This window comes from Felis catus, chromosome E1, assembly GCF_018350175.1.
Source record: "Felis catus isolate Fca126 chromosome E1, F.catus_Fca126_mat1.0, whole genome shotgun sequence".
In the NCBI taxonomy this organism is placed as follows: Eukaryota; Metazoa; Chordata; class Mammalia; order Carnivora; family Felidae; genus Felis; species Felis catus.
In genome coordinates this window covers 47,034,953-47,045,248 of record NC_058381.1, presented here as the reverse complement: position 1 = coordinate 47,045,248, position 10,296 = coordinate 47,034,953, and the positions used below count along the sequence as shown (strand labels likewise).

At 43.7% G+C, this 10,296-nt stretch overlaps 1 protein-coding gene across 2 annotated transcripts in view; it reads left to right on the top strand.

Annotated features, from left to right (window-relative positions):
• The first annotated feature begins 8,748 nt into the window (after positions 1–8,748).
• PECAM1 (platelet and endothelial cell adhesion molecule 1) overlaps positions 8,749–10,296 on the top strand; it is a 74,791-nt gene continuing 73,243 nt past the window's right edge. For both annotated transcript variants that reach the window (XM_045044140.1, XM_045044141.1), the window contains exon 1: positions 8,749–8,970. The gene's annotated coding sequence lies outside the window, so the exon portion shown is untranslated. The remainder of the gene's footprint in view (positions 8,971–10,296) is intronic.

The window sequence follows — 10,296 nt, the reverse complement described above, 5'->3', positions numbered from 1 at the left end:
TTAAAAAGTTGCTTTTGGGACACCTGGGTGGATCAGTCAGTTAAGCGTCCAACTTTGGCTCAGGTCATGATCTTGCAGTTCGTGAGTTTGAGCCCCGCATCAGACTCTCTGCTGCCAGCACAGAGCCTGCTTTGGGTCCTCTGTCCCCTTCTCTCTGCCCCTCCCTTGCTGGCACATTTTCTTTCTTAAAAGTAAATAACCATTAAAGAAAATTTTATTTCAGTTGCTTTTTGGGCACCTCTTATAAAAAACACGACAGTGATTGATGGTGATTTTCTTTTTTTTTTTTTTAATGTTAATTTATTTTTTGAGAGAGAGAGAGAGAGAGAGAGAGAGAGAGAGAGAGAGGGAGAGACAGAGCGTGAGAAGGGGAGAGCCAGAGAGAGAGGGAGACACAGAACCCGAAGCAGGCTCCAGGCTCCGAGCTGTCAGCACAGAGCCCAACACGGGGCTCCAACTCCCAAACTGTGAGATCATGACCTGAGCCGAAGTCGGATGCGCCACCCAGGCGCCCCAGTGGTGATTTTCATCCTGGGATAGTGGTGGTAATTTCTCTTGCTGAAGAGAGGGAGGGAAGGAACCTGACAAGTTTAATCTCTGGTGGGATGATCCTTCTCCATGTCAGAACTGTTGCCAAAGGAAATTGGAGGTTTTGCAGGCATGGCCGGTTTGACACTTTCCCCACCAGTATCTCATGCATCCTTGCCTGGGTGGTGGACGGGGCCAGTCCCTGAGGACTTTCATGCCCAGGACGACTGGGGGGCAGGGGCAGGGGTACATTCAGAAGAGCTGACGTGTCTAGAACATTTTCCCTGTATGAAACTCAGCTGGGTCAGGAAACTTGCAGACCGCAGCTTGGACGCTTAGAGAGCAGAGGAAGTGCTACTAACAGCTGTTGGTAAGTACTGATTGGTAGGGGTGCTTTAGCGAGGCCCCATAAGAGGAAAGTAATTTGTCAAAGGTTACACAGATATATCAAGAGGGAAGTCTCAAATGGAAAGAGAAAAATCCATCCGTGGGCTTGTCATGCTTACTAACAGTAAAGTTAGTCTATTCCTCTTACCTGAGAACTTTACACTGATAATCTCATTCAATCCTTACAAAATCTCTGTGAGGTGTGTGGAGGTATTACAAATATTTAACAACCAAAAAAAAAAAAAGAAAAAGAAAAGAAACCCACAACCCCCCCTCCAAAAGATTTAACCTACGGAGTAATGTAAATAATTATTAACTCAATGCACAGATCAAAAATTTTAAAACACACTCCACCACTGCCCCTGCTTTATTTCTAAGTAAACTAAGCCATGTGATACAAAGCTACTTAAGAAGTGATATACATATTTCTGTAAATTGTTAATCAAATCATTCTCATATTGTCCAAAATTTGGTTGATGTTTAGAAATGGTTGGTGCCGTCTTTTGATACAGGGCTCACTGTCGGGGATGATCTGATATGGGGAAGTGCCTTGAACTTTTCCAATGAATTCTTTTAAATAGGTAGCCATGGAGTAATGTGTAGTCTCAATAGAGAATCCCTCTTCCCATCAAGGATATTACTCATGATGTTAAATCTTCAACCTCTGATGACCAATAATAATTACAACTTTTTATTTATTTATTTATTTATTTATTTATTTATTTATTTATTTAAAATGTTTATTTATTTTTGAGAGAGAGAAAGAAAGAAAGAAAGAAACAGAGAAGAAATGGGCAAAAGACATGAACAGACACTTTTCCAAAGAAGACATCAGATGGCTAACAGACATATGAAAGGATGTTCAACATCATTCATTCTCAGGGAAATACGAATCAAAACCACAATGAGATACCACCTCACACCTGTCAGAATGGCTAATATGAACAACTCAGGAAACAGCAGATGTTGGTGAGGATGTAGCGAAAGGGGAACACTTTTGCACTGCTGGTGGGAATGCAAACTGGTTCAGCCACTTTGGAAAACAGTGAATGAAATTTTGCCATTTGTAACAACATGGATGGAATTAGAGGGTATTATACTAAGTGAAATAAGTCTGTCAGAGAAAGACAGATATCATATGATTTCACTCATGTGGAATTTGAGAAACACAACAGATGAACATAGGGGAAGGGAAGGAAAAATACGATAAAAACAGAGAGGGAGGAGGCAAACCATAAGAGACTGTTAAATGCAGAGAACAAACTGAGGGTTCCTGGAGGGGTTTTGGGTGGGGGGTGGGTTAAATGGGTGATGGGAATTAAGGAGCACTTAATTGGGATGAGCACTGGGTGTTATATGTAAGTGATGAATCACTAAATTCTACTCCTGAAACCATTATTACACTATATGTTAACCAACTTGGATTTTAATAATAATAATAACTCAACTCTAGAATTTTGTCGGGTGGAAATGAAGTGACATGGAGAGAAAAAGGCCTCATGGAATCTAATTTCTGAGGGGATTGTTAGGTTGGTGTAACTATTCTCTAAGAAACTGTAATGTTGGATACATGTCATACAGCATTTGTCAAAACCCACAGAAGTGCCCAAGACCAAGAGCGACCTTTAACATAAATAAAGGACTATAGTTGATGATAATATATGGGTATTGGTTCATCAATTGTAACAAATGTACTACACTAATGCAAAATGTTTATAATAAGGGAGACTATGGAGTTGGAGGCAGGGTGCGTATATTGAATTCTATGTACTACCTGCTCAGTTATTCTGTAAATTTAACACTGGACTAAATAAATCAAGTCTTAAAAAAAAAAAAAAAGAAATGTGCTATCTATATACTGTATGTAAATGAAAGCATTTAAAAAATTCAAAAAAATGATAAAACTACATATTAAATTGTGTTAAAAATTCTGACAGCATTTTGTGAATATCCTCACTTGCTGTATAGACACAATTTTGATTTGAAAATTTCCAGAATTTTTATCTGTGTGAAGTAGATTTAAGGTATTCTTTTTTTTTTTTTTTTTTAATTCAAATTCAAGTTAGTTGGCATACAGTGTAGTCTTGGCTTCAGGAGTAGAACCCAGTGATTCATCTCTTGTATATGACACCCAGAGCTCATCCCAAAAAGTTCCTTCCTTAATGCCCATCACCCATTTAACCCACCCCCCACCCAACACCCCTCCAGGAACCCTCAGTTTGTTCTCTGCATTTAACAGTCTCTTATGGTTTGCCTCCTCCCTCTCTGTTTTTATCATATTTTTCCTTCCCTTCCCCTATGTCCATCTGTTGTGTCTCTCAAATTCCACATATGAGTGAAATCACATGATGTCTTTCTCCGGATGACTTATTTCACTTAGCATAATACCCTCTAGTTCCATTCATGTTGTTGCAAATGGCAAGATTTCATTCCTTTTCATCTCTGAGTAGTATTCCATTGTGTATATGTACCGTATCTTCTTTATCCATTTGTCAGTCGATGGACATTTGGGCTCTTTCCATAATTTGACTATTGTTGACAGTGCTGCTCTAAACATGGAGGTGCATGACCCCCTTCAAATCAGCATTTTTGTATCCTTTGGATAAATACCTAATAGTGCAATTGCTGGGTCATAGGGTAGTCCTAGTTTTAATTTTTTGAGGAACCTCCATACGGTTTTCCAGAGCGGCTACACCAGTTTGCATTCCCACAATGAGATACCACCTCACACCTGTCAGATTTAAGGTATTCTTTTCATTATTTTGCTCACTGACATTGTAGAATTTATTAGAGCAATTACCATTCCGATTAAATATATTTAGTATTTTCAACTTTTCACATTAGAGCTGCTGAACCCCATTTATTCACAACCTCTGAAGGCTATTCATGTTTTTTGTTACGATAATCCAACTGTTTTTCATTGCACGAGCAGAAACTGTGTATTTTGTACTTTTCTTGCACAGTGTAAAAAGATACTCTGGGCTGGGCCCTATAGCAGATGTTCTGGGCTGCAATTCATTATCTGTTTCGTATCTTATTTGTTCCCACGGATTCTGTATTCGATTGACTAGTGCTCCCCAGACTTCATATCCGTCCAGAACCTTAGAATATGGGCTTACTCAGAAGTGAGGTCTTTGCAGATGTAGTTAGTCAAAATGCAGTTGTACTGGTGTCCTTACAAGGAGGCTTTGTGATTCTTCACAGCGGCAGGGTCTGGCAGGGGCTCTGGTAATTTTGTCTGTTTTCCAGTTTTCCTGCATCCAGGATGGCCTGGGCTGCTGCTGAGAAGGCAGCCCCATCCCTGGGTCCCAGAATGATTTCAACTGACCCCCTAACCCCTCCCAGGGAAGGGGCTGCTGAAGATTCTGGGGTGGGTAGGAGGAGTTCACAAGGCCAGATGCAGGCCTTGCCCTCCTTCTCCTGATTCTTCTTGGACTTTGCTCCATCTGTCCACAGCTGGGAATAAGCGACTTTGGTGTCCATGCCTGGACTGAGCTGGTGACCTCCCAGTTGTGGGGGTCACCACTCAGGAACTGCATCATGTGACTGAATTCACCAGGGTCTGCCCTGCCTCTGAATTTGCTGCACACTCATCTAGAGTCTCTCGAGAACCCATGGGGAGGATCTAGCATGTACTGAGGTCTTGCTAGCCAGGGGTCGGTCCATCAGATGGACCAGCTCCCTGCGTCCACGGAACACTGTGAGTTGTTCTGTTTCGAGAAGGGAAAAACCATTCGGGAACAGACAGATCTAAGTCTGCAGCTGGTAGAGGGAGATCTGGGGTACTAACCAAGGTGCCTGGCCATACCTAGCTATGGTAGATTGTAGTAAGAAGACTAAACCACATCTCCCTCCTCCCCTACCTACGATCACTGGGGAACACAGGCCCATCCTCAACAGAACACTTACTTCAGCAAATGTCAAAACATTTATCTTCCTGGAAAAAAGTTGAAGGGGCTTCTACCACACCAGCTAGCATCAGAATCCTGCATCCAGAGCTGTGTCGTATAGACCTAGAAATTTCCCTCTCGATCTACAAGTGTGCCAAGGTAGGTACAGGGCATCCCTGCAGTTTTGCTTGTAATCATGAAAAACTGCAGACACTTAAGCGCCCATCGATTGGGAACTAGTTATTTAAATGATAGGCATTCCTTACAATGGTATGTTTTTTGACATCCTGTTCTTTTAAACAGTTTTGCTGAGATACACACACCATAAAATTTAAAGTGCACAGTTTGGGGGTTTTTAGTATAACCACAAAGCTGTGCAACTATCACCACAATCTAACTTTAGAACGTTTTTGGGGCACCTGGGTGGATCAGTAGGTTAAGCGTCGGACTCTTGATTTTGGCTCAGGTCATGTTCCCAGGATTGTGGGATCGAGCCCTGTGTAGGACTGAGTGTGGAGCCTGCTTAAGATTCTCTCTCTCTCTCTCTCTCTCTCTCTCTCTGCCCCTTCCCCATTCACACCCTCTCTCTCTAAATAAATAATAAAATAAAATGAGAATAATTATAGTTAAAAAAAGAGTATTTTTATTACCCCAAAAATGATTCCCATACATAATGAGATCTTTTGGAGACATTTTTTAAAAATAAGGTAATTCTGTATGTATATAAATGAAAATATATTCATAATGGGCAAAAGGTGAAAAAAAAGCACATTGCAGAAATATATAACATACTATCCAGCGATGCCTGGGTGGCTCAGTCAGTTAAACATCCCACTCTTGGTTTTGGCTCAGGCCATGATCTCATCGTTCATGAGTTCAAGCTCCACGTTGGGCTCGGCACTCACAGCACAGAGCCTGCTTGGGATTTTCTCTATCTCGCTGTCTGCCCCACTCATGGAAAAACACTCTCTCCCTCTCTTTCTCTCTCAAGATAAATAAACATTTTAATTTACTTAAATTCTTTTTAATGTTTATTTATTTATTTTGAGAGAGAGAGAGAGAGAGAGAGAGAGAGAGAGAATCCCAAGCAGGCTCTGCACTGTCAGAGCAGAGCCCAGCAAGGTGGGGCTTGATCTCAAGAACTGTGAGATCATGACCTGAGCCAAAACCAAAAGTCAGACACCTAACTGACTGAGCCAACCAGGTGCCCCAATAAATAAACATTTTTAAAAATAAAATAAAAACTAGCTGTACCTGGGTGACTCAGTTGGTTAAGCATCCGACTTCGGCTCAGGTCATGATCTTGCAGTTCATGAGTTCGAGCTCCATGTCAGGCTCTGTGCTCATGCTCTATCTCTCTCTCTCAAAAATAAACATTAAAAAAAATTTTAAATAAAAAATAAATAAAATAACATGGTAAAAATGGTAAATTAAAAAAACATTATCCTATTTATTTATTATAGTATGTATACTTACATATATATCTTTTTTTAAAGTTTATTTATTTTGAGAGAGAGAGAGAGAACACAAGCGGTGGAGGGGCAGAGAGAGAGAGAAAGTGGGGGAGAAAGAATCCCAAGCAGGGATTTTTTTCAGTGCAGAGCCCAATGCAGGGCCTGAACCCATGAACAGCAAGCTTATGACCTAAGCTGAAATTGAGTTGGACGCTTAACTGACTGAGCCACCCAGGCATCCCTATTCTATATTTTTTAGAAATACTTTAAAAAAAAAATTTAACGTTTATTTTTGAGAGAGAGAGCGAGCGAGAGAGACAGAGCATGAGTGGGGGAGGGGCAGAGAGAGAGGGAGACACAGAATCTGAAGCAAGCTCTGGGCTCTGAGCCGTCTGCACAGAGTCCCACACGGGGCTTGAACTCACAAACCCAACCGTGAAATCACGACCTGAGCTGAAGTTGGACGCTCAGCCAACTGAGCCACCCAGGGGCCCCATGCTATATTTTAATATAATTTTTTACATCAATGATATGTTTAGAAACAAATAATAGCCAAGAGTGACATAAGTCCTGGAGGTGTCCATTGATAACGAAGTGCTTAGAAGAAGCTGCTGCTGATAAATGTGAAGGTAAAAGAAACGATTTTTGTGCCTAACCTAATCTTCCATTAGATGGCGCCATTGTCAAAGGTCTGTAGGTTGAAATGGGCAGGGGAAGGACAGGTGGCACCCATTAACTGTGTCTGCCTGCAACCACTTTGTTTTTGTTATTACTTGCTTTTCTTTTAAGTCACAGGGTGGGGCTGGGGGTGGGGGAACAAGTTAAATCTCCCTTCAGCTGTGTCCTACTATTTCAAGCCAGAGGGGTCAATGAAATGAATGCTTATTAAAGGAATTTAGTCATTAGAAGAAAAATACAGTCAGATGCATGTAAAGAGTGACAACTAGGAACGAGTTACTTTCCCTCGGTCCTGTAAAAAATTCACTATTGATAGCCTGATTATCAGAAGTGCAAAGGGCTGTTTGCTCCTTTGGAATTTTCCGTAAATCTGGGCAGACTGGGGATTCCTACTCTTTCACCATCAACAGCCCCTCCATTATTTTCATTCCATAAATCTCATTATTGGGATAATGTTATCCCAAACAGCATTAGCTAAATGTTAATGATTTTTCTATTTTGTATTTATGTGTGTATGGATTTGATTGATTAAAGTTTTTTTGTGTTTTTTTTTTTTTAATATTTATTTTTGAGAGAGACAGACAGAGTTCGAACAGGGGAGGAGCAGAGAGAGAGGAAGGCACAGAATCAGAAGCAGGCTCCAGGCTCTGAGCTGTCAGCACACAGCCCGACGCGGGGTTCGAACCCACGAACTGTGAGATCACGACCTGAGCTGAAGTCAGACGCTTAACCGACTGAGCCACCCAGGTGCCCCTGATTAAAGTTTCTAATGAACAGGGAACAACCTTGCCAAGATGATATAATTCCAGCTAAAAACAGGACGAACTTGAACTGGGTGGTAAGAACAAAGGCCCTTGGGTTGGCCCCTAACCAGCCATGGCACCATGGGTGAGTTACTGTTAGCTGCACTGACATAGGACCGGGCCACAGTGGATGTAAAATCACTTAGTGCACTATGATAAAGGGCAGTTACTCTTACTGGGTTTTTATTCAGCGTGTGTCACTTCATCCACAGGCAGCCTTCCTCTACCTGTGGTTCTGGAGGCGCAGCTTGGAGGGGCAGCAGGCAAGAGACCAACCCTGGAGCTGGGAATGTGTTTGCAGAGAACCAGCGGAAGGGTAAAGTCCTCCTGCCGACTATCCCTGGCTGGCTTCCTCGTGATTTATCGCTATGGAAACTGAGCTCTTTTCCTCTTCGGTGGCGGCTGCTTGGGGGCTTGCTCAGAGCTCAGAAGTTCCTTCCTCTTTCCTGTTGCAGAAATGCCACAGTGACCGTTGTCCAAGAACTGCAGCTCACACCTGAAGAGCTGGATCTTGGGAAAAACAATCTCATTTGATTCCCCAGGGGTTGTGGGGGCCTTCTGGGTAAGCGGAGGCCCGAGAACAATGCAGCCTCCGGGGCTGAACCAGGCCCCCGCTTTTCCCCTTCCTTCAGCTTTCCTAGCTGCGTTTAAAAAATGGACTTTCAGGCAGTCGCAGGTAGTATTGTGTTAACGGCAGAAAACTTAAACTCAAAGTCCCTTTGTGTGGGCAGAGCCTTTCTACAAGGGCCAGGCAGATGTGATCTATGGGCAGCGCAGGGTCTCTTCCATGGCAAGTGCCTACCCACTCGCGGAGACACCCCCCTCCACCCCCCAAGAGCAATCTGTTCTTGGAGGGTAAGGCTTTGCAGATGGAGGGCAGATGCGGAGGGGGGAGGGGGAAGAGGCAAATGCCTGGGTGATTGGTATTCAGAGGGCAGGCACCCTGTGTCATCACTTCCACATTTACGTGAGTTTCAGGGGTTGTCACCTGGTGCTTGGTGACAGCTGGCTCTGCTGGGGTGGGCCCAGCACTCGGGCCATTCTTCAGAAGCCAGCACCCGGCTCAGAGCACCCTGGCCCTGGTATCACACACACTGTGCCAGGTTCTTGATGTGAGGACAGAGGGCAGGCGATGAGTGGGGACCCCAGAGACAGTGAAGGAAGCTCCCTGGCCAGGAAGGAGTTCTTGAGACACTGTCAGGCTCATCAGGCCCTTCTGTGGCTGCCCAGGTAAGTCATGGCCAACCTCAGGGGCCGTCTCTGTAAGCCAGCTTAAGGGATGGCATTTTGGCCTCATCTATGGGGGAGGAGGAGACTAAGGACACCTTCCATTTATCCTTTCACTGTTCCAGAGGTCCACGTGAGGATAATTTTCTGGTTGCAACTGATCATGAAATTATCTGGGAGGGAGACATCCCACTTAGGAGCTGGGGCATTTTAGTGCATCTCTAGAATAATGTTCAACCCCCCCCCTTTACCTCCTCGAACATCCACGATCTTTCCTAGGTCTCAAAATGTTTCTGTTCACTTTCCCCCTAGAATGTCCCATTATTTGGAACATGTTTGTTCCTTGTCACCCTGGGAGAAGATTTCCGAGTTTTTTCCAGGTTGGAAGTAGCAGTGTGAACATTCATGTTTTATTTTTGTCAGTGGAGTGGCCTGAACCCCTAGATCCCAGGAGGGCCCCAGCATTAGGGAGAAGATGGTGACAGACGTGGTCTTGCCACATGCCTTCAGAGCAGCTCAGATCACCTCTTCCTTTTAGTACAAGAAAAGGAACCTCTTGGAGGACAGCATCCGGGTTCTCCCTGATTTGCTCTGTGCCGGTGGGACCAGCAGAAATGGAGGACCCTCGGGGCACCTGGGTGGCTCAGTCAGTGAAGCGTCCAACTTTTGCTTTCAGCTCAGGTCATCATCTCAAGGTTTTGTGGGTTCAAACCCCGAGCGGAGCCTGCTCGGGATGCTCCCTTTCTCTGCCCCTCCCCCACTTGCACTGTCACTGTCTCAAAATGAATAAACTTAAAAAAAAAAAAGAAATGGAAGGTTTTCACGTAATGCTCAGCTTCCCTGTCACCACCTGGCGTCACTCCACACAAGACCCGGGAGAACTGGAGGGTGGAAGGCCATAGCATATTTTCCTGGAGATTTGCTCAGTTTGTCGTTAATAGTTTGTTCCTTTTTATTGCTGAAGAATATTCCATAGTATGGATATACCGCTGCTTAACCATTCACCCATTGAAGGACATCTGGGCTAATTGCAGCTTTTTTTGGAAAAGTTGGAATTATAAATAATTCCAGCACAGCTGCTGTGCACATTCATGTACAGATATTTGTGTGAACACATGCTTTTTTTTTTTTTTTTTTTGAAAGAGAGAGAAAGAGAACACCAGCAGGGGAGAGGGGGAGAGACAGAGAGAGAGGAAGAGAGAGAACCCCATGCCCAGGCTTCATGCCCAGGGAGGAGCCTGATGCAGGGATCGATCTCACAACTGAGAGATCATGACCTGAGCTGAAATCAAGAGTCAGACACTTAATTGACTGAGCCACCCAGGTGTC